The following is a 20,719-nucleotide window of genomic DNA, read 5'->3' as shown; positions in this document are numbered from 1 at the left end:
ACGTGTAAGGTAATAAAGAACAGACATGAGAGTCCTGGTGAAAAAAAGATACCATGACATTTAGTTTTCACAACTCTGGGGTCTTGGTCCCACTTTTCAGATAGTACCACTAAGTCTCATAGGAGTCAAAACAAACGATTTTCCCAGCCTCACAGACTGATAAGGAGATGGGTATTTGAACCCAGGCGTAAGTCACTCTGAAGTCTCAGTGGAACGCTGCCTACCACACGACGTGGCCCGTGGGTTTGGCTGTCGGTGTAAACGTGGAGAAGAAACGCTGAGAAAGGGAAACCGTCCTCGCTTCTCTCTTCTTCTGTTTCCTGTTTGTAAATTCTGCTCATCACAGCCCATCACTGTTCTTCTCCTGTGATCTTCATGCCTTGCCCCCAATTCTTGACAAATAAGTCTGAGTCAGAAGCATACTTACAATGCAAATGCATCTTCAGGACAACTCCTTGGGCCCCTCTTAAGTTCTAGAACTCTCATCGCTCACAGCACCTAAGAACTAAAAGAAATAGACCTCTGATGGCAGGATGTGCTGTTCAGTAGGATTTACTGACGAACAGAATCCTGTAAACTCAACCAAAGGCCAGATCCCCAACTACTAAAATCTCTACCACTCTTCTCCCAAGATATATCATCTTCTTCTTTAAAACTTTAACAGACTCATAATAGTGCTGGCTACGTAAACCTTGGGTAGCAAACGTCATCATAAAGTATCCATGTGTTTTTAAAGGGAAGTGTTAGAAAAGCTTTTTCTAGCACGGACCTCTTGGAGTAGCAACGGGGCCAGAATCCAGAAGAGTGAAAAATAATTTTTGTGTAAGGCACTTATATGACTTCCGGTTTACATAACCATCTAAATATTGTTCCTAAGTGTCAGAAATAGTTCTGGTCTATGTCTGAAGTATGGAATTCAGGAAGTAAATACTCAAGTAGCTGAGACATAATAAAGTGAGCCCACGTAAATATCTGGAGTTTATCAGTGAATTATTGGACTGTTGTAAATAAGTAGGTATCATGTTCCAAAGACCATCTGAAAATATATATTACGAATTGTATTAAAAGTTAAAGGAGATTCTTAGATGATTATAGCTTACTTTTATCTATTTACACTGTACACTTGGCATGTATTATCTTAATAACCCTTTCTTTACCATAATTTATCTCTTCTTCTTCTCCCCCAATTGCATTCTTACCTTTTTTTTTAAATTAGAAGTCGAGGAGTAAGCTAGTAAAGCTTAAATAATTTTTATTGTGCCAGTCCTAACAATGGAAGCTCCTGAAGCTAGATGGTAGAGTCTGTTTCCTTTTTTCTTTTTCCCTTTCTGGTCCCTGAATTATGGTTCATGCTGAAAATCTTGTGCCAAGTAGGTATGTCAGCTAGGGGGAAATGAATATCAGATGGCAGAGGTGTGATTGTGACTGACTGATGTTATCTTCTTGTTACCTTAGTACAGACACATCAGCAGACTTAAGTTAATACAGTAGCCAAACTCAGTCATAGTTTCACTTGCTAATCATCAAAGGCACAAGTCGATGGTACCTAACTTCACACTACTCAAAATAGCTTTGTGTACTGACAAGAAGGCATTAAATTTCCATCACAAACTCTCTATCCAGAGACCAAATGTGAAAAGACACTTAGGAAGATGCAAATAAATAAGTTACTTACTTAAAATATGACAGAGGGTTGGTTTTCTTAATATATAAAGAGTTTTTACAAATCAATAAAAATGAGACAATAGAAAAATGGGAAATTTATAAAAAGTGACATGGATAGCTAAGAACCATGAAACCATTTCATTGATCATTATTAATGATCAATGAAATAAAAAATACAGCAGAACTGAGGTATATTACATTTCTCACAATGGCAAAAAATTTTTAAACTTACTAATGCCACTGTCATATGCTTCTGGTAGGAGTGTTCCCTAATGGACAGTTTAAGGAGCACAATTTAGCAATACATGTTAAAATTTTTTTAAGAATATATCATTTGGCTTAGACATTTATATTTGAAATCCTGAGTAAAAATTTGAAAACCTCTGTATGTGTGTGTGTAAGAACATTTATCAGCATTGTTTGCAATATCAAAGAACCCCTCAATGGCCAAAAATACAGGATCCTTTGAAAGTACCCTGATTTTGTGCTGTATGATCTCTAATAATTACTGAAAGAACTTATGATGTATTAGGTAGGAAAAAATGTAGGTTATAGAAGAGCACATATAGTATGTTCCTGTTTCATATATATCCAGTGTATATTTGAGTAAGAAAAAATCTGAGAGTTCTCCCTAAGTGATAACCATATCTATTTCTGGGTGGAGAGAGTTAGGGAGATTTTATTTATTTGTTTTATTTCTTTGACTCTTCTAACTTTTTAAGAATGATGAACGTGGGCTGTTATGTATGCAAAAAGTGAAGAGAAGGCCATGAGGCTTTGGCCAGCAGATGATTTACTTCATTCTCTTCACCTCAGAAAAGTTCTGCCGAGCAAATACTTTTCCGGCTTGGGTAGTGAGGGTCAGATGACACCCATTTCTTCGGTTCACGAGTGGTTCCGGCTGTATGTAGTGAAGTACCTGGTACAGTCACACCAATAATCACCATTAAATCAGCCAATAAATAGACCTGAAGAAAAAAGAAAATGAAGAGAGAAAAATTCAATCTGAAAGAGCTATTGACATTTAAAAAATATTTAAAATTGTGTCTTAAAGTAAGGGTTGTTGTTGAACGCTGTATCACGTATAACCTTTGCAGTTTATCTGATTGCATGACACCTTAGGCACATTAGCAGGGGAATTTACCCACACTTCATAAATATCCAGCAGGTAATATTGTTAATGGGGCTTTGGCAAAGGCGAGTTGGGTCATATTTGAGAGTATTTGTTTTTCATAGATTATTGTTTAATTAAAGTAATTCAGGTACATAGTTAAAAACTCAACAGTCCTGAAAGAGCCATCGTGAAGGATGGCATCCCTCACCTCACCCGCCCCGTTTCCACTTCCAGAAGCAGCTACTCCACACTTCGAGCTGTTTATTTGGTGGTTAAGTCCATGTTACTAGATAACATTATCATTATTTCTCAATTTATCTGTTTTAAATATTATCTGTTGGTGCCTTATGACATGAGAGCACATCCTTCTTGTAGTTTATCTACTGATTGCTTTTCTCCATCCTTCCATGATAGTTAGATGACTATTTTAAATTTAGTCATCAAGTCTAAGTATGTATCGTTAACTAGAGAACCACAGATCGTGATCTAACTATGGTTGTTCTCCAGTGCCGTCTCATTCTCCTTGGATTATGTTCAGTTTGTATCCCGCCCTTCATCCTCTGGAAGCTTGGAGGGTGGTAACTTTGCTCTGGGAGTTACAGCATTTCATAATGATGTGTCGTGTGTGTGTGTGTGTGTGTGTGTGTGTTTCATTCATTTTACTTACCACTCTTCTTTAAATTCGGAGACTGATGGCCTCTGTTAACGGCACATTTTCTTAGGGTGTTTCTTTGATAACTTCCTACCTTCCATTTCACACTTTTCTTTCTAGACCTCCTGTTCATTGATGATTGAACTTCCTTTGTTGATCCTCCGATTTTCCTCTCTCTTCTTCCATGTGTTCTCCCTGTCAGGTGTTTTGTTCTACATTCTCAGGGATCTCTTAGCTTTTGCTTCTAATCCTCCTACTGAATTTTCTTTTATTTTTGATTCCCTGTTTTCAGTTTCCAAGAGCTCTTTCGTATCTTTGGATTACTTCTTTATCATCGTATACTGATTTTGTATTTGGAGGTAGTATTTTTCAGCTCTCTATTAAATTCTTGGTGGTTCATTTTTATTTTTTTCTGTTCCCTGCATTAGCCGTTTATTTTGGTCACTTTTGTTCATGATCAGATTTTTTTCAGATGATCTGTGGTTGTTCATCTGTGTTAGATGTTGAGATGCTAAAGGCTTGTTGACAGCTCTGAAGGCGTGGTGTTGTACGCTGAATGTTTGTGTCCCCTCAAAATTCGTATGTTCGAATGCTAATCCCCAATCTGATGGTATTTGGAGGTGGGGTCCTAGGGACGGAGTTAGGGTTCTAGAGGGTGAGTCCCTTGTGATGTGAGTAACACCCTCTAGAGGGTGAGTCCCTTGTGATGTGAGTAACACCCTCTAAAAAGTGGAGGTGCCATGTAATCTCCATCTGTGCTCTCCTCCACGTGAGAGGACAAGAAGACAGCCATCTGCAAACCAGGAAGGGGGCTCTCAGCAGACACCCGATCTGCCAGCACCTTGATCTCGGACTTCTAGCCTCCAGGACTGTGAGAAATAAGTTCCTGTTGGTTGAGCCACCCAGTGTGTGGTGTTTTAGATTTAAAAGCCCAAACTGACTAAGACATACCTGGGTTGGAAGTTTTAACTGATGGACTTTACCATTTTGTGATTGGATAGAAGTCACCGTTACCTTTTCCGTGTTTTTGCAACTGTCTGTATGTGAACATCTATCTGAAACTGTTTTATTTCTCCTTAGAAGAATTTTCTGCTCACTTTTCCTAAGGGCATATAACACCCAGCTTCTAGTGTTTCTGTGCAGGAACTGAGGAAAGAGATTACTGGTCCAACAGTTCTTTAAAGATGCAATTTATTTTTGTGTTAACTCTCCATCTCATCTCTGCCTTCTACCGTGTCCGGTGCTCTCAGGTCCCAGAGTCTTCCCCATCCTCTTCCTCCAGAGAATATACCTCTAGTTTCCTGATCAGGGTGGGAGTTGGGGAGAGCGTATACACTTGGCTGCTGGGATCCTATCCATGGGACGGGAGTGGGAATCGACTGGTTCTATGATTAGACTTTCAGCCTATTCCTTAACGCTCTGTCCCAGAAGTCTCCTCTGCCAGTTGGCTTACCTGGGACCTTCCAGTCTTTACCTTCTCTGGGATGGTAAAGACTGAATCAACGTTTGTGTCCCTGCCTCAGTGGACTCAGCGGCAGACTCTACCCCTCACTTACTTCTCTCTGATTTCACTGGCCCTTTGCTGTTCCTTCTGTCACATAGGCACTGCTGCCTCCCAGCCTCTGCATTTCTGATTCCCCCTGCCTAGATCACACATACTACACTTACTACACTTATGCTGTCCCAGCAGACAACCCCCAGCTCTCAAGGACTTGCGTTACTTGAGGGTGGCAGGTTGGCAGTGGCCCTTCTGGAATTAGCTGGGTTCAGCAGCATACATCTCATCGTAAGAGCCAGGTAACCTGTCTTCTGGGGTGTATGGTTCCTGGTAGAGGGCAAAACCCCAGGGGGAATGGAGCTGAGTGCAGCAAACACATTGAAAGCTTATGCTTCGCCGTGACACCCCTCACGTAAGTTCAGATACCATAGGTCACATGGCCAAACTTAAAATGAATATTCAGGGCAATGTGAAGAGGCCAGGAGGGAAGAAAGAATTGTCAACAAATAATTCAATCTGCTGCAGTCCAGGTGTGACACGACTGGCTCCCTCACTTCCTTTGGGTCTGGGTTCAAATACCATCATCTCCATGAAACTTTTCCCAGACTCCACCCTGCTTAAAGTGGTGACTCGCGTCCTGTCCCCCTACTTTGATTTATTTTTCTCCATAGCACTTCATACCGCCTGACAGGTAATGTCCATATGAATTTCTTCAACTGACCATCTTCTGCAACTAGACCATCTCTGAGCTCCATGAGGCCAGGTGTTTTCTGTTTTGCTCAATGCCGTTTACTTGGTGCCTAAAACAGCGTCTGAGAATCTCTCTGGAGAAATACTGTAGTAAGCATCCAGAGATCCCCTTTTCCCCTCGGAGCTCCTCCACCCTTCTCAGTCTTTCACCACATCCCCCGCTGATCTCCAGTGTTCAATAATTAGTTGAAATCATTCATTTACTGGTGTTTTTGCTTCCATTCTCTTTGACTTGGTAGTTTATACTTTCGCTGTGATTTTAAGGGTCCGTGAAGGGAGAGGAGATAAATACTATTTTTTCTCAAATTGGCCGTCCTTCACTAGAAATCGGACTTCTTAATTATTTATTAAATAAAGAAAAGACTCGATTTAAAGGGCTGGCTTTCATACAGACTAACTACCAACTGCAGATTTGATTGTTTTTTTTTTTAAGTAAAGGGACACAGAATTAGGTCCTCTCTAAATGCTGCAGTAAACAAATTGCTTAACCTTAAGTAAGTAAGGATTACGAGGTATGTTTTGGCTGGTAATGCCGCCCCCTGTGACTAGATCATTCTTTTTATTTTTAATTAAAAATTTTTTAAAACAATTTTTAACTGTTATTTATTTTAAAAAAATTTTAATTGAAGTATAGTCAGTTACAACGTGTCACTTTCTGGTGTACAGCATAATGTCCCAGTCATGCATACATATACATATATTCGTTTTCATATTCTTTTGAAAAATAGCATCATAGTCAGCTTCCTTGAAAGTGAGTTAGTTCTCATACAGGTGTGAACGAAGAGGCCTTTGTACGATCAGGACCATTCTTACACTGAGTACATAAGGCATTTGGAATTTGTATTCAAAGGACCTGTTTCCTATTTCTGGCATGGCTTCTAACCTTATAAATGCAAAAGGCAACTCCATGCTTTGTAGCTGTATGCCAGCCTGTCTGTCAGCTGCAATTACTCCGTATCAGTTAATCATCATTGCTTCTGACTGTTTCAGTGAGTCGTTCATGCCGTGTCATCTGTCCTCACGGCTCGTGATTTCCCGAGCCTGGGTCACCGCACCACAGATACTTGGGTTTCCTGCTCTTCTGTACTCTTCCTCTTCAGCATAATGATACTGTGATGGTGACCTGATTCCTGTTACTCATGTGTGAGATTGATGAAGCTTTTTTCACTTTTTTAGGTAACATCATAATATTTATTTGCTGCCTGTCAAGGGAATCATAAACTTCTATCACTGTCATCAATATTGATCAAAACATTTTGAAACTCCTCCCGTGGAATTACCTTTAGAATCAGCATATAGACCACATTGAAAAAGTCTTGTTATGTTCTAATTAGACACTGTTAACTCAGTAGGAACATCTACATTTTGTAGCATTTTTTTTCAACTCCAAATTATGTGTTTATTTCCCAAAATAAAATCCATTCTGCAAAGATGAGAATCTCTATCACACCTAAAATTGTGTCTCAGAACTGCCTGATAGCATTTCAGAGTGCTTACTTTGAAAGGAAAATGATTATTTACATGTCTAAATTAATGTATGTTACGTTTTTTTTTCTCTTAGAAAATCTACCTTATTGCTTTACCTCTTGTTACCTCTCCTGCTTTCATTTTGATTCTCCGTTTCCTTATGACATCATCACTGACAGTACATAAATCATTCCTTTGTCGGCTTGTTGTCTCGGGCTCACTGAAACGTGCCGACATAGCAAGGCAGAAGGAGGCAGGTTGCTTGTTTCTTCATCTTAAACCAAAGCATTACGTTTCTGTCAGGAAAGGTTGATGTTGAGTGTGCAGTGCAGTGCACTGAAAAGAGTACACCTCCTGTAGTGAAAATCCCAGGATCTTATAAATGAAAGAGACGTAAGGTGATTGCCAAGGAAGATAAATGCAACAGCTCCGGTCTAGAAGGGGGCAGAAGTTACTCGCGAGCTCAGGAGGACAGAGGCGGGAAAAATCCCGACTGTTGCCAGCACTGCTTCAGAGTCCGCAGTGGCTCGACTTCAGCCTGGAGTGGAGGCATTGATGCTAAAACTGTGTTCATTACCACAAACGCTCTTCAGTTGTTTTGGTTTTGGTTTTAGATAACCTGCTACTTGTGAAATGCTTTCTGCATTTAGAGATCATTCTGTATGGTTGAAAGAATGCACGTGTGAGAGTCAGAAGACCTGGAGTTTAATCTTGTCTTCACCTTAAGCTAAATTTTCCCTTCTGTAAGATGGGTGTCCTTAGTAGTAACAGAGATAAGTAATAGTAAGTGGAAACAATGTATGTATAACTTCAAAAGATTTTAAGTCTTTTAAAATTTAGCACCTGTTGGGCACTTTAAAATATTAGGCTATTCATCTCGGCCTTCTTTATTATTTAATTAAGTGTGAGTGTGTGTGTATGTGTGTGTATTTACACATCTATCTTGTTTGCTGTGCTAACATGAAAAATTGTCACAAGCTAAATTCCTGGTCTCGAATATTTTAAATTCTGCTTGGACTGCAACATAAGTGCATGTACTCCAAGTGTATTTACAAAGAAGGTTTTATTAAATGAACTAACAGCTTTGTATATCAAAGATTCAAGTAAAAAAAAAAAAATCACAGTTTAAGAAGTATGGAGGAGGTGAGTTTGGAGCTTGACGCCAAAACCTTTCATGGAAAAGCTCCAAGACGTATTTTTGAATTTCCTTAACTGTGTTTGACAGCATCAGATCGGTTAGTCCAGTGGTCCTTTGTCCCTTGAAGATGGCTGGCCGAAATTACCCTGATGGTGGCAAATAAGAGCTTGTGAAGGTTATGTGTGTTTAATCTTCGTAGGCAAATACTGTGGAACATCTTTATCTGTCATATTCATGATCCATAAAACCTCTTCTGAAGGTTGCGTATTGCAAAAAGTAGAGCTCTGAAGTAGGTCAGAGTCCTAAGAGACACCCTGGAATCAACATCTGAAATTGAAAAGCTGTTCTCCGTCCGTATTAAGTTTTTAGGTTACCACTAAGGGAAAAAGCATACTAAAATTAGAGGAAATAAAGGAAAACTGACTTCTTCAAAATGTAAAGGCTATAGAATTAATGCTGAAATTTTTCTTTTGTCTTTTTTCTCCTGTCGTTATGTCTAAAAATTGAAGTTAGTCTGGATGACATTAGGTCTTGGACCTCTGAGAACTGATCAGCTTTGCTGTCTTACCTTTTTTGCTTGTGCCCTGGTGTCTTTTTTCTGTTCCAGCAACTCATTGCCAAGCTCTTTAAAAATCAGTTGCTGTGGACTTAAATATTTCAGAACGGGATCAACACCTCACTTTGATTTTTCAGGGGTCATTCTTTCATGGGTGATTGTGTCAGGTTTTCTGTAAATCAGTGTGTCAGCGTTGGGCTTTCTTAATTCAGTCTTGTCCAGAAAGCTGCCAGAGCACAATGCTGAAAGAGAATATTTTTCCCTAAAAGGGAGAACACAGGAAGTTACCAGTATGTACTCTTTCTATGGGAGAAATTTTGGAAACAGAAGTTTATAAATCTTTAATTTGGGGAAGGAGACACTGCAGAATGTTTAATCAAGTATCTGTGAAATTTTCACTTTTGAAATATAGTGCCTCCAAACCTATTTCTTTAAATATTTTCTGGGTAGTTACTGTCTTTTTCTTTGGCAGATAGTGGCAGGTAGAAATATGAGAAATTTATCTTGGAAGCATAATGCTTTAATATTAATGTAAGTTCCATGCTTATGTATTGTCCACAGATTATTTCATCTACTTCAATTGTGAATATGATTTGTGTCTTAAATTCCAGTTTGATCACAGAGTTTCATGCTTTCGTGTGTCCTAGAGCAGACGGTTGCTGTCCACCGAGTGGTTAATACTGCAAGCTCTCGCATCAGATTTCCAGGTTGGAATCCCGATTCTGTCACTCAGTATCTGGGTGATCTGAAACAGTTTAGTTTAATCTCACTAGGCGTCAGTTTTCTCTGTGTCAAATGAGGGGATGGTTAATGCTACTTACCGCACTGAATGAACATGAGGATGAGACGTCATATATAATACTGACCGTGCCTGGCTCACAGTAAATGCATAGTAAATGGTAGCCACCATTATAATGGTAATTATTGCTGGTGGTCTTTGAAGGGCAAGCTTGGGTTTTCTCAGTTATAAACATGTTGTAGGGTAGGGTCTCTGGACCCCAGTGTCAGATATTTACATAGAATGATTTCTTTCATTTGGAGATTTTCAGAGTAGTGTATAGCTTTCATTAAAATGACGATTCCTCCAGGGGTTTTCTCCGTTGTGATTATGGTGGTATAAATCTCGCTGGGCAATTAAGCATCGATAATACGCTAGTCAGAGATTAAGCACAGCTACCTGAAATCTGACCCACAGTCAACAGCTACTGAAAGACCGTTTTGTGAAGATTATCATTATCATTATTACTTGAACTTCATGGAATTCTGGAAATATTTGTCTTTCTTTATAGCTCATCAGTATAGTTCCAGGTATCACATAGTTGAATAATAAATGATATAATGGGGCCCTTTTCTCCTAATACTTGCTGTATTAGTGTGTCCTGTTATACTACATACTCATCAGTACACAGTCAACTATCTGGTTTTGTGCAGGTGAATGAGAAAAGATGAAGCAGGGTTCTTTCTTTTCTTTGAGTCAAAGTGACAACCTGGCTTAGACTTTCAATTAAGCTTTCCAGCTTCCTACCTGTGTTCTTGTATTGGTTTCTTAGTTAGGGACATTTTCTCTGCATGGACAGAAACAGTTGATAAACTCAATTCCAGCAGAGAAATAAATTACATGCCAGCTATAATGAGACATCAACGTCTAGTAAATTTTCTTTTGCTTGTAAAAATGTGGCCGTATGAAGTCAGCGTCAATAATTATTTATTGTTAATTCCCTAATGTTGGCTTCTGATGCACATGTAAATTGTGATGTGACTAAATTGGACAGAATTATCAGTTATTTAACATATTCGCTCTAATGCACATGGATGAAAATGACTGATCATCTTGCAGGGATCCTTTGTGTTCTAGTGAAGCATGTAGGTACCCAACCTGCAGCCCAGTAACACGTGCATTTCTTACTGAATTTAATGAAAATTACCTTTACCACTCAGATGAAGGGATAGTCACTGTATCCTCAGATACGTTAAACTCCATTTCTATGTTTCCACCTTTTTTACCTTATAATTCCTAGCTGTAGGTTCTCGTGGGAGGTCCCAAGATCTGTTTCCAGCAGTTTTGCCTTTCTCAAGGAGGAATATAACAAGCACTATGTAATACTTGCTTTGTATCATTGATAATTCTTCATTAACATCTGTCTTGCACATTTATTTGATGCTCTGCTATTAGTATGCAAATCACACTTGTAAGTTATTATTCCTATTTTCTAAGCCGTCTTGAGGAAAGTACTGCATAGAATTTTCTTTTCACATGTATAATTCTTTTCAATCATTGTCAGAAGAACTGAGCATCTCTCTTGAGCAAATACCACGTCTAAGAAAAGAAAGATGGAGTTAAATCAATGACCAAGTGGAAAATACTTAACTTAGATACAGATGCATAGTCTGTGCTTCAGATCCAAGATCATTCCCAGACCTGAACTGGAGAAAAGAAATAATTGACATGAAAATCCAAATGTGCCAGCAAGATCTTAGCTGTGTTTTTACCAAATCCTGTTCAATTTTCTTCAAATGACCTCTCCTGACCATCTTGTAATCTCTAGGTCATTGCCATCACCATAGTCCCATCTCTCCAGGTGGTTTATTTTTTATTTTTTCTAACAAAGAGGTCGTATCCATCTAGATTAAACATTGCTTATCAATAATGTCTTGCTTAGAAAATGACAAGAGTGTCCTCTTTTCTTCTCCGTCAATACTAAATGATTCCCTTGGTCCAAGCCTTTCTGGATCCAGCCCCTCCCTCTCCAACCTTGTATTTTCTTTACTCTGAAGACAAACCCCTTGGGTTCAACTAGTCCCGTTCCCGATATGATTGTATCATGTCCTGCTTTCCTAGAAGACTTTCACGTCTTACTCTAACCCTCCATTCTGAAATCCTCCTTATCCTTTAAAGAGCAACCTCCAGGATTGATTACTTCTCTGATTAATCCCGTTCTCATTGATAGTCCTTTGCTCTTAAATTCTCTTGCACATGTTTGTAGCATCAGTTTAGCATTTAATTATATTTGATGTATGGATAATGTGAGTCTTAAAATCAGTGACATTTCCCTATTTGTTCTTACTTCTAGTAAATGCAGGGATGAGTGGCTGATCTTTAATAACTGCAGAGAATCTTTGATACCCATTTCTATGTGTTAACTTTCCCTGCAGCATAATCTTAATTATAATGCTTCTCTTTTGCAATAAAGTCTTCTGATGTTTTTCATCTTCTTATATATTCTGTTGTCTTGTAAGCCACCTCAGACCCTTGTTAGGAGAGGTAACCTTCCGCTTGCCCTGCCCAATCTTGCTGGCTAGTCCGGACTGCTCTTTACCCAGACCATTTCTCAGGGTTGTGTTTATAGCAAGAAAGCTTGAGAGATGAGATATTAAGCAAGAGAAAGCTTGCTTACTGGTTTCTCAAAACAGTGGATTCCCCAAGCTCTGTGTTCCTCAGCTGTGACGCAGACCCACCGTGTGCACCGCGTCCATTTGTGCCTGTGGGACTTGGGGGCCAGGGGAACCCACACACATACCAATGCTCAGACTGCTTGCTGTGCTGTGAGTCGTCAAGTTCTTTGCCTCTAACCCAGGAGTCTTGTATCTTCTGCCAGCATTCATTTCAGCAATGGCTAACTCATTATGTAGTAATTCAGATAAAATAAAATCCTAGTCCAAACAGTGCTTTATGGAAAGATAGAAACTATTCCATAAATTGATATAAATAAATGTGTTTTGAGCCTTTAAAGCTAACCCACCATGCATAGCACGGTCCTAAATATGCTGAACATGTAATTAGATGTGAGCATATACTTACTGTGCTTGGCCGAGCTTATATTTCATAAAATCATGGCAGCAGTAACAATAATTAAATTGGTCATTTCTTAGAATTATGTTGAGAATCCACACGCTATTAAAATTGCTTGGACTTTTCTGCTTCAACTGAAAAAATGAATAGAGCATGCCTTTCACTCCAGCTTGCCTGTGGGGAGGTTTCCGAAGAGCACTTCAGGCTAGAATTAAGAGTTTTATTTCTTTATCTACCTCAGACTGTGTTCTCCCTCATTTTAGCCTCTTTGTTCTTTTTTCTTTTTTTCTTTTCGTTCTCACTACAATTTTGAGAATGCAGCACTTCTGTGTGGACAAGAAGCAGTAACATGTATTTTTGTAATTGTTTAGTTTTTTTTTTGTAAACTCTGGCCTTAAAAGATGAAAGGAAATAATGAGCATAGAAATATATGACTTATGACCTCTGAAGAATTGGGATAGAAAAAAGTTAAAATTTATTGATCAGTAGGCAAATGCCAGGTCCTTTTAAAGTGCATTACTTGCATCATATCATTAAATCTCCCAACTACCTAAGAGATAAGTATTATGGAAGGAGAAACGCAGCTGTTAGAAAATGAAACACAGTAGTGTTAGGTAACCAGCCCAAGGTCATATTGTGTGGCAAAGTATGATTCCGACCCAGGTAGACCAGTTGTCTACACCAAAAGCACTTAACCACTAACTCAGGACCAGGGATAGTTAAAGTAAAGGAAGGTAAGGCGGAGGCTGCCGGTGTTCGTCAAAACCGGTTCTCCTGTCTTCCCGGACAAGACTATTTCCCAGTCCTCCTCCACCGTCTTGCATCTAAGCATGAACCTCTGACTGGTTCTCCACAGTGGAATGTGAGCAGAAGTGACTTGCCAGGCCACAAGGGTGCTTCCCCGTGGTCTCTTTCCATCTCCTTGCTAAAAGCGAAGAACCTCCAGGACCATAAAAGATGACAGTCAAAAGATGGAAGGAACCCGGATCTCTGAGAAATTACATGGAAGACCCTCGCACTGGACATCAGCAGTGGGCAATAGTAGAATGAAAAAGAAAAACTTTTATTATGTTTCACCACGAATATTCCAGAGTTTCTCTATTATAGCAGCTCACGTTACCTAACCAATGCAGATGGAAATGACCAAAATATTACCCTTAGGAGCACTGGAATATATGTAAGTGTTTGATGAATCATGATGGCGTTTGTTTGTTTGTTTTTCTTTCTTTTTTTTTAGACTTCTAAAAGATTGGATTATTACCTTGCACGTGTGAAAGAGCAGACACTGTTACTACCTTTATAAAAAAATCTCTGAAAATATGAGCATGTTGGGAGTAGTGTAAAGATAGTTGTAACCTGGGTGATGAACTGCCCCTTTTTAATCAGGCAGGTGATTTAATCTCTATGAGACTTAGTTCCCTAATCTGTAAAATGAAACAATCCAGCCTCTTTAGGGTTGGTGTAAAATTACTACACGGACAGTATACACTCCTTGAGGACAGAAATGGCAGCCACTTTGTCTGTGTGTCTGTACCAGCACTGTTCTAGCACATAGGACGTGTCAGCACATGCTGAGTAAATTTCTCATAGAAAAGAACATGATCTCCTGTTAGAAAGCATTTTGAGTCTAAAGCCGTAAGTGTATCTATTCTAGTTGGCCCAGTACTAATATGTAGCATCGTTTATGGATAATCCAAGAAAAGTACAAGTGACATAGGAGAGGGTCACAGAAGCCTTCTGTCAGCCTTTGGAAACAGGCTAAGTATTTAACTGTAACGACGTGTTTTGATAAAGTATTGTAGACTCACTTGCTGCAGAGTTCTCCTGCTATTAAAAGGTGAATAACTCATGGTGACTCTAGTTAATAATACTGTGTTGCATATTTAAAAGCAGCTTGGAGAGTGGATCTTGCAAACTCTCCTCAGGAGATAAAAAAATTTGTAACTCTGTGCGGTGATAGATGTTAACTGGAATAACGGTGCTGGTCATTTCACAATATATATAAATACTGAATCATTCCTGTGTACGCTTGGGACTAATATTAACATCATGTCGCTTATACCTCAATACAAAATAAATAAATGAAAAAGAGGTAAATAAAATAAACCATGTCAGTATCATGGAAGATTATGTGAAATAACTAACTGAGGTACAAAAATGGGACTATGTTTGATTAAAAGTATGGAAAAAATGAAATCTACCCTTCATAAATAAAGACTTAGAAGGGAACATCTGTAGGAGGTTGAAAACAATTTGATGTGCTAGTGAGAGAATTATGGGATTATTTTTTCCCCTTTCAGTTGATTTGCAGGGCAAGATGGGATAAGAAGTTAGAAAGGAATTGAGGGGCTAGTTATTTAGGGATCTTGGCCTTCATTCTGCAGGTACTGGGGGTAGGTGGGCATCACTTTAGCTTTTTATATAGATCTGTGGTTGGATCTGCCTTTTAGAAAAATAATGTGTGGGAAGGGAGTGTGGTACTAGGGAGATAGGTTTAGACCATTATTGCACCGATTCAGGTGAGGGTGGCAAATGTGAATTAACCATGTCTTATTTTCTGTTTTCTGATGCCTTGACTTTGGGAGCCTTGCTTACTCTGGAGGAACTGTCCCCCCCCCCCCCCCAGAGTTAGGCAGTTCCCAGAGATGATAAACAGCTGGTTCAGGAAGATGTTTTTTTCAGATGCAGACCACCCAGTCCAGGACCCCTACCTCAGTTGCCTTCTTGATCAGGCTCTCACTCTCTGGACCATTATCCACATGCCCTGATCATCCCCAGGCTGGATACCAGGCAGCTAGGGACACCACCTGTGCCCCAGAGCCCACTGAAGATGTTCTGACTAGACCTTCGGCTATTCCTTCCTGCAGAAACCACAGCCCTAACCCCACCCCCACCCCTAACCCATGTGTGAGCTGGTGGGAAATTGCACTGGATTGTGAGTCAGGAACCACAATTCTGTACCACCCCGAACAAGTCAATCCTCATCTTTAAATTGGACTGAAAATAACTATGCTTCCTATCTCACAGGATTGTGATCATTATTCAGTGAGATGAGGAGTGTGGAAATACTCTAATAAGTTTTTTAAAGGGCAAATATAAGGCAGTAGGATTGGTTCTCGTGACCAGATCTACCCAGACACTACCGTCAGATTTGCTTAAAACAGCAAGTTCTGGGGTACTTTGATCCATCCTCTGCCTAAACCCTGATGTATCCAAGTAGGCTTTTTACTAGGGTTCTTTTTCCAAGTTATTACAAACTCTTTTAAAGGTGACTGTACTTTCGCTGTTGTACATTAGTGATAGAGAAGTTTCGAAGGAGTCTCTGAGCATTACTTCATAAAGTCTGTGATATGGGGTCAGATGGAAAATATGACATAGGGTTAGTGCATATCACAGGGAGAAACCTGAGAAGTGACTAGTTCGTATTCTAAGTTTTCTCTGGGTTTATCCTCATCGGAGTTAGAAGAATGAGTGCATTTAACGTCAGAAACAGAAGAATTTCAAGACAGATCATTCCTATAGGATTTTAGAATATGAGGCAGGTAAAATGAGTCTTAAGTTTTTAAAAGGAAAAAGAGGAGGGAATCAAAACACTGCATTTTAAAAGAACTTCTTTCATCACTTTAACATGCAGCCAGAAGCAAAGAGAAGTCCAAACCCAGCCAAGAGTGCAAAAAATTTAAGTTGGAGAAACTTCTGGGAGCTGCCAAAACCGTAATTTAAAAGTAGGGGGCGAAATTCCAGCGTCGTCATTGTTAGAAATCTCAGAGCTTCACAGTTGCTTTGGGGTCCACGTCTTCAGAACAAAGTTCATCATAATATAGCAGACTGATGCTTAGCATAATCCGGGAAAAGAGACTGACTGATGGTTAGCCAGCTTTTTATATTTTATTTGTGTGCTTAAACTTGACGTTTGTCTTCAACCATTTCAAGTATATGCTGGAAATAGGTATAGTATGCCGAAATTTTGAAATCCTGTGAACGTGCCTAGGACAGATTGAGAAGTGTATAACTCAGGAAAGAAATGACATAAACATCTACAAAGAAGTTGTTCTCTGCACGTCCAGACTTGTGACCTGCCCCTGCTGGGTTCACCATACTGGGATTTGATAAAGAGGCCCAAGATCTCTTCCTTGGCCTTTTTTCCTTCCCTTTTCTTGTTCTTTTTTTATTCTGAAGGCTTGAGAGCCTCCAATTTAGATACCTAGACCTGGGTCTAAAAAAAATGGGGGTGATGGGGAAGATAGGATTAACTGTTACTGTGCCTCATAGCAATAAAACTCTTTGGAAATATTATTTGAATCAGGTACACTGGAAGTAGTCATATTATCAGGAACCGGTACCCAGTATACTAGAAGGTGACAGTTAGGCAGAATTCTAAAATGACCCTCGAGATTCCCACTGCTTGGTGGAAACGTGCTGTATCAACTCCTCCGCACGAGCGTGAGTGGGATCTGTGATTAGGATGGAATGTGACTCCTATGATTATCTTACATTATATAGAAAAGGGGTTTTGTAGATGTAACTCGGGTCCCTAATGAGCTGACTAATCCTGAATCTAACAGGAATTGTATTGGATGGGCCTGACCTAATTAGGCGAGCACTTGAATAAGATGGGATGTAGGGGTGCTCTCCAGGAAGCCTCGAGGTGAAAAGCAGACGACCGTGTTGTGAGGGCTGCCTGTGGGGAGAGGCGGCCTCTGGGGCCTCAGGGCCTCTGACCTGTAGCTGCAGGGAACTGAATTCTGCCACCAGCCTAGATGACCTTTCCAGGAGATCCCAACCATGCTTCAGACTGGAACAGCAGCTGGGCTGACGGCTAGATTTCAACCTGGTAAGATTCTGAGTAGAGAACCCCGTTCACCCACGTCCAGACCATTTCGAGCCATAGAAACTGGGAGATAATGAATTTGTTGTTGCAAACAGTTAAGGTTAAATGGCAAATTATTACCTAGCAATTGAAAACAAATAGTGCAACACAGAGAATAAAATTGAAGATTATATGGGAATCCCAAACCAATTCAGAGGAACAACTAATGACCATCATTTATTTAGTCCCTGCTGTGTACTGGGCGTTACAGAGTATTTTCATGAATTCTTACTTCAAGTTTTATGAGAAAACTAAGACTCTGTGAAAGTTTGAAACCCGCCCAGCTTCCTTCCCATCCATTGCTCAGTGGTGTCCATGGCCACGTTTGGCAACTGAGCGCTTGAAATGAGGCTAAGCCAAACTGACGTGAACTCTCCCTGTGAAATGAACACTGGACTGTGAGGCTTTAGTGCCCCCCAAAAAGACTAAAATCTATCAATTATTTTTATATATTGAGTCCATGATGAAATGACATTTTGGATATATTAGAATAAATTACCTGCATTATTAAATACATTCTACCTGTTTATTTTTACTTGTGGAATGTGGTTACTACAAAATTAAAATTATATATGTGGCTCACGTGTATCTCTCTTGGACAGAGAGGAATTTGAAAAACAGGGAAGAAAAACAAAACTCCCAGCCCACTAACCAGCAATAACTCTTAATATTTTTGTGTACTTCCCTTTTATGTATTTTTAAGGTAGACATTTTTTTCCTTCCTACAGTTTATTCCAGGGTATCAAGAAACATTTATAGGACCAGAGAAAGCAACCCCAGTTCAGCTTAAAATGTTTGCCTGAAAATGTTAACATTTGTTAAGTCAAGGAGATAACCCCATGTCTTTTTTGACTCCGAATCTTTCTACTCTACCACACGACCTCTCCTGAAAAATCTTTAGGAGAAAAATTAAAAGATGATTGCCAGTATTACATTATAGAAAGTATTAAACACAGAAAGAAAACTCAACAGGGCCTGAAGTTGTACATTTTTATGGCATTTTCTGGAATTTCTAAGTAGTGACTGATTGATAGGGTTGATTGCAAATTTTTTTTTTCTCTAATGTATTCAAGAGGTATCGGTGGGCAGAGGATGCTGGGTATAGTTACTTTTAGTTGCTAATGTTAGCAGTTATTACTCGGTAGCTATAGAGTTGGGTAAATAACTACTTTAGAGATGGTTCTTTTAAAATGAAGTTTGCAAGGAAAAGAAATTACAGGCATACAGATAAGAAAGGAAGAACTAAACTTTGCAGAGTACGTGATCTTCTGTGTAGAGAATCTTAAGGAATCATTAGAAAAATCTTCTAGAATTAACAAAAATTGAGCAAAGTCACAGGACACAAGACCAATATACAAAAATCAGATGTATTTCTATATTCTAGCAACAAACAGTCTGACAATGAAATCAAGAAAGCAATCTTCAGAGTTGTAAATCCAGGCTGCGGACTAGCAGGAGCATTCCCACCACAGGTAGATACACTTATTTGATGTGTGGGCAATACCATAGATGCATATGTAGGGCGTTTTACCCTCGATGAAAACATTTCACGCTGCTTTGATTGCAGCGTATATATTGCTACAGTTGAGTGTTCATTTCTGAATTTAGCTGAGTAGCTTGTTTCACATCCTAGCTTTTTCAAAAAGCAAACACCTAACAGTTACACGTTGAATTATTCCCGCTGAACGTCTGGGCCGGCAGGACACTTTGCTGCTACTTTTTACTACACAACAGATGTTGGCATTTCGAAATAAACACAATTTTTATCCCTAAAAGTGAATTTCCTTCTTTATGAATCGGTTTCGGACAAGTTTGTATAGGCTTGTGTCTTCTAGAGAGTATATGATTTATTATTTTTATAACAAAATGGCTTAGAAGAAAAATAATTATCTTACCATGAATTCATACATCAGCTCTCTCCTTCTCTCCTGGGCCATAGTTCTAATTATTTTTTTCTAATTGTAATTGATAACCAGGTGAATTCCCTTGCTATTGCAGCTTTATAGGATTTTTTTTTTTTTTTTTTGCTCTTAGCTTTCTTGGGAATAATAGAAAATCTCCAAGTTCAAATATATGTCAAAGTGATGTACTTCTTCTCTACATAAATAATAACTGTTCAGAAGCCTGTTAGAAGTGGCTTTCATATTTCATTTCAGATTTGCATCCAAAAAGTAATGGCAGTTCATTGGCTCATCCTCTCAGAACACATGCAGAAAGCATAGGCTAGGCAGATTTTTCCTCCGGGAAAGTTTCACACTGACTCTAGTCGGTATTAAAACATTAGATGAAAAGGATTGTACAGTTATAAATTACCATGCTTTGTGTGTGCTTTTGCAACAGCACTTTTTAATACTGCTGTATTTGCATGTAGAGGTTTAATTAAGAGATAACTGTCACCACAGGTTGGCTGTAGAAGGCTGCAGCCTCCAGCAGCGAGAGAAATGCCAGTGCCAAGTCCTACAGGTTGGGTAGCAAATGGGGGGTCGGAAACATAAAATGAGGCTGTAATTAAAAGCGTAATAGTCACTTCTTTCTAATTTAATGAATAATATAAGCATATCTGAAATGCATTCACTTATTTTTATTGAATCATTCCTTATTCCTTTTAGTGCCTTTTAAGAGTATTATGAATGTTGCCACCCCAGTAGGAATAGTTTTTAAATTTCAGCACATGATTTGCTTTCTAAAGTAGGTAATACCAGTTCTTCACCGTGAAAGTTAGGATCCGAGATTTAATCGTCTCCTGGTTTTTCTCTGATTGATTAGAGTCAGGATTATCCTTCCACATTCACAAAAGAATTTTTCTTACAAAGTGACTTAGATCAAAGAGAAGGATTGTTTTACTTACTCGCGAGAAAAATCACTCAGAAAGCAGGCTCACATGAGTTTCTAACTCAGATTAGCGATCAAGAACTCGGGGCTAGGAATATTTCATACGTAAAGGTGGGAAGTGGAGTTTAAAGAATTCTGTATTATTTATTCATGGGTCCTATTATCCCATTTTAAGGCATGTTTTGAATAAGATTTCATTGAGATTTCCAGTCTTAATTCAGACTGCACACACATGCAGATCAGAGGGAGAATGCTCTCCAGCCAAGGCTGTAATTCCGATCAGGGCTCACCATTTTTCCCTTCTGCTTTCACCCTGTCAACCAAGTAATTACTTCTGCTTTGTCCTTGGTTATTGTACCCAATTATAACCTTTCGGGAGCAGGCAAG

At 39.2% G+C, this 20,719-nt stretch overlaps 1 protein-coding gene across 6 annotated transcripts in view; it reads left to right on the top strand.

Moving 5' to 3' along the window:
- TENM3 (teneurin transmembrane protein 3) overlaps positions 1-20,719 on the top strand; it is a 1,525,061-nt gene that overhangs the window by 1,279,759 nt on the left and 224,583 nt on the right. The gene's annotated exons all lie outside the window — the stretch shown is intronic.

The sequence above is a fragment of the Vicugna pacos genome, chromosome 26, assembly GCF_048564905.1.
Source record: "Vicugna pacos chromosome 26, VicPac4, whole genome shotgun sequence".
Classification (NCBI taxonomy): Eukaryota; Metazoa; Chordata; class Mammalia; order Artiodactyla; family Camelidae; genus Vicugna; species Vicugna pacos.
This window is presented reverse-complemented; position numbering and strand designations above follow the sequence as displayed.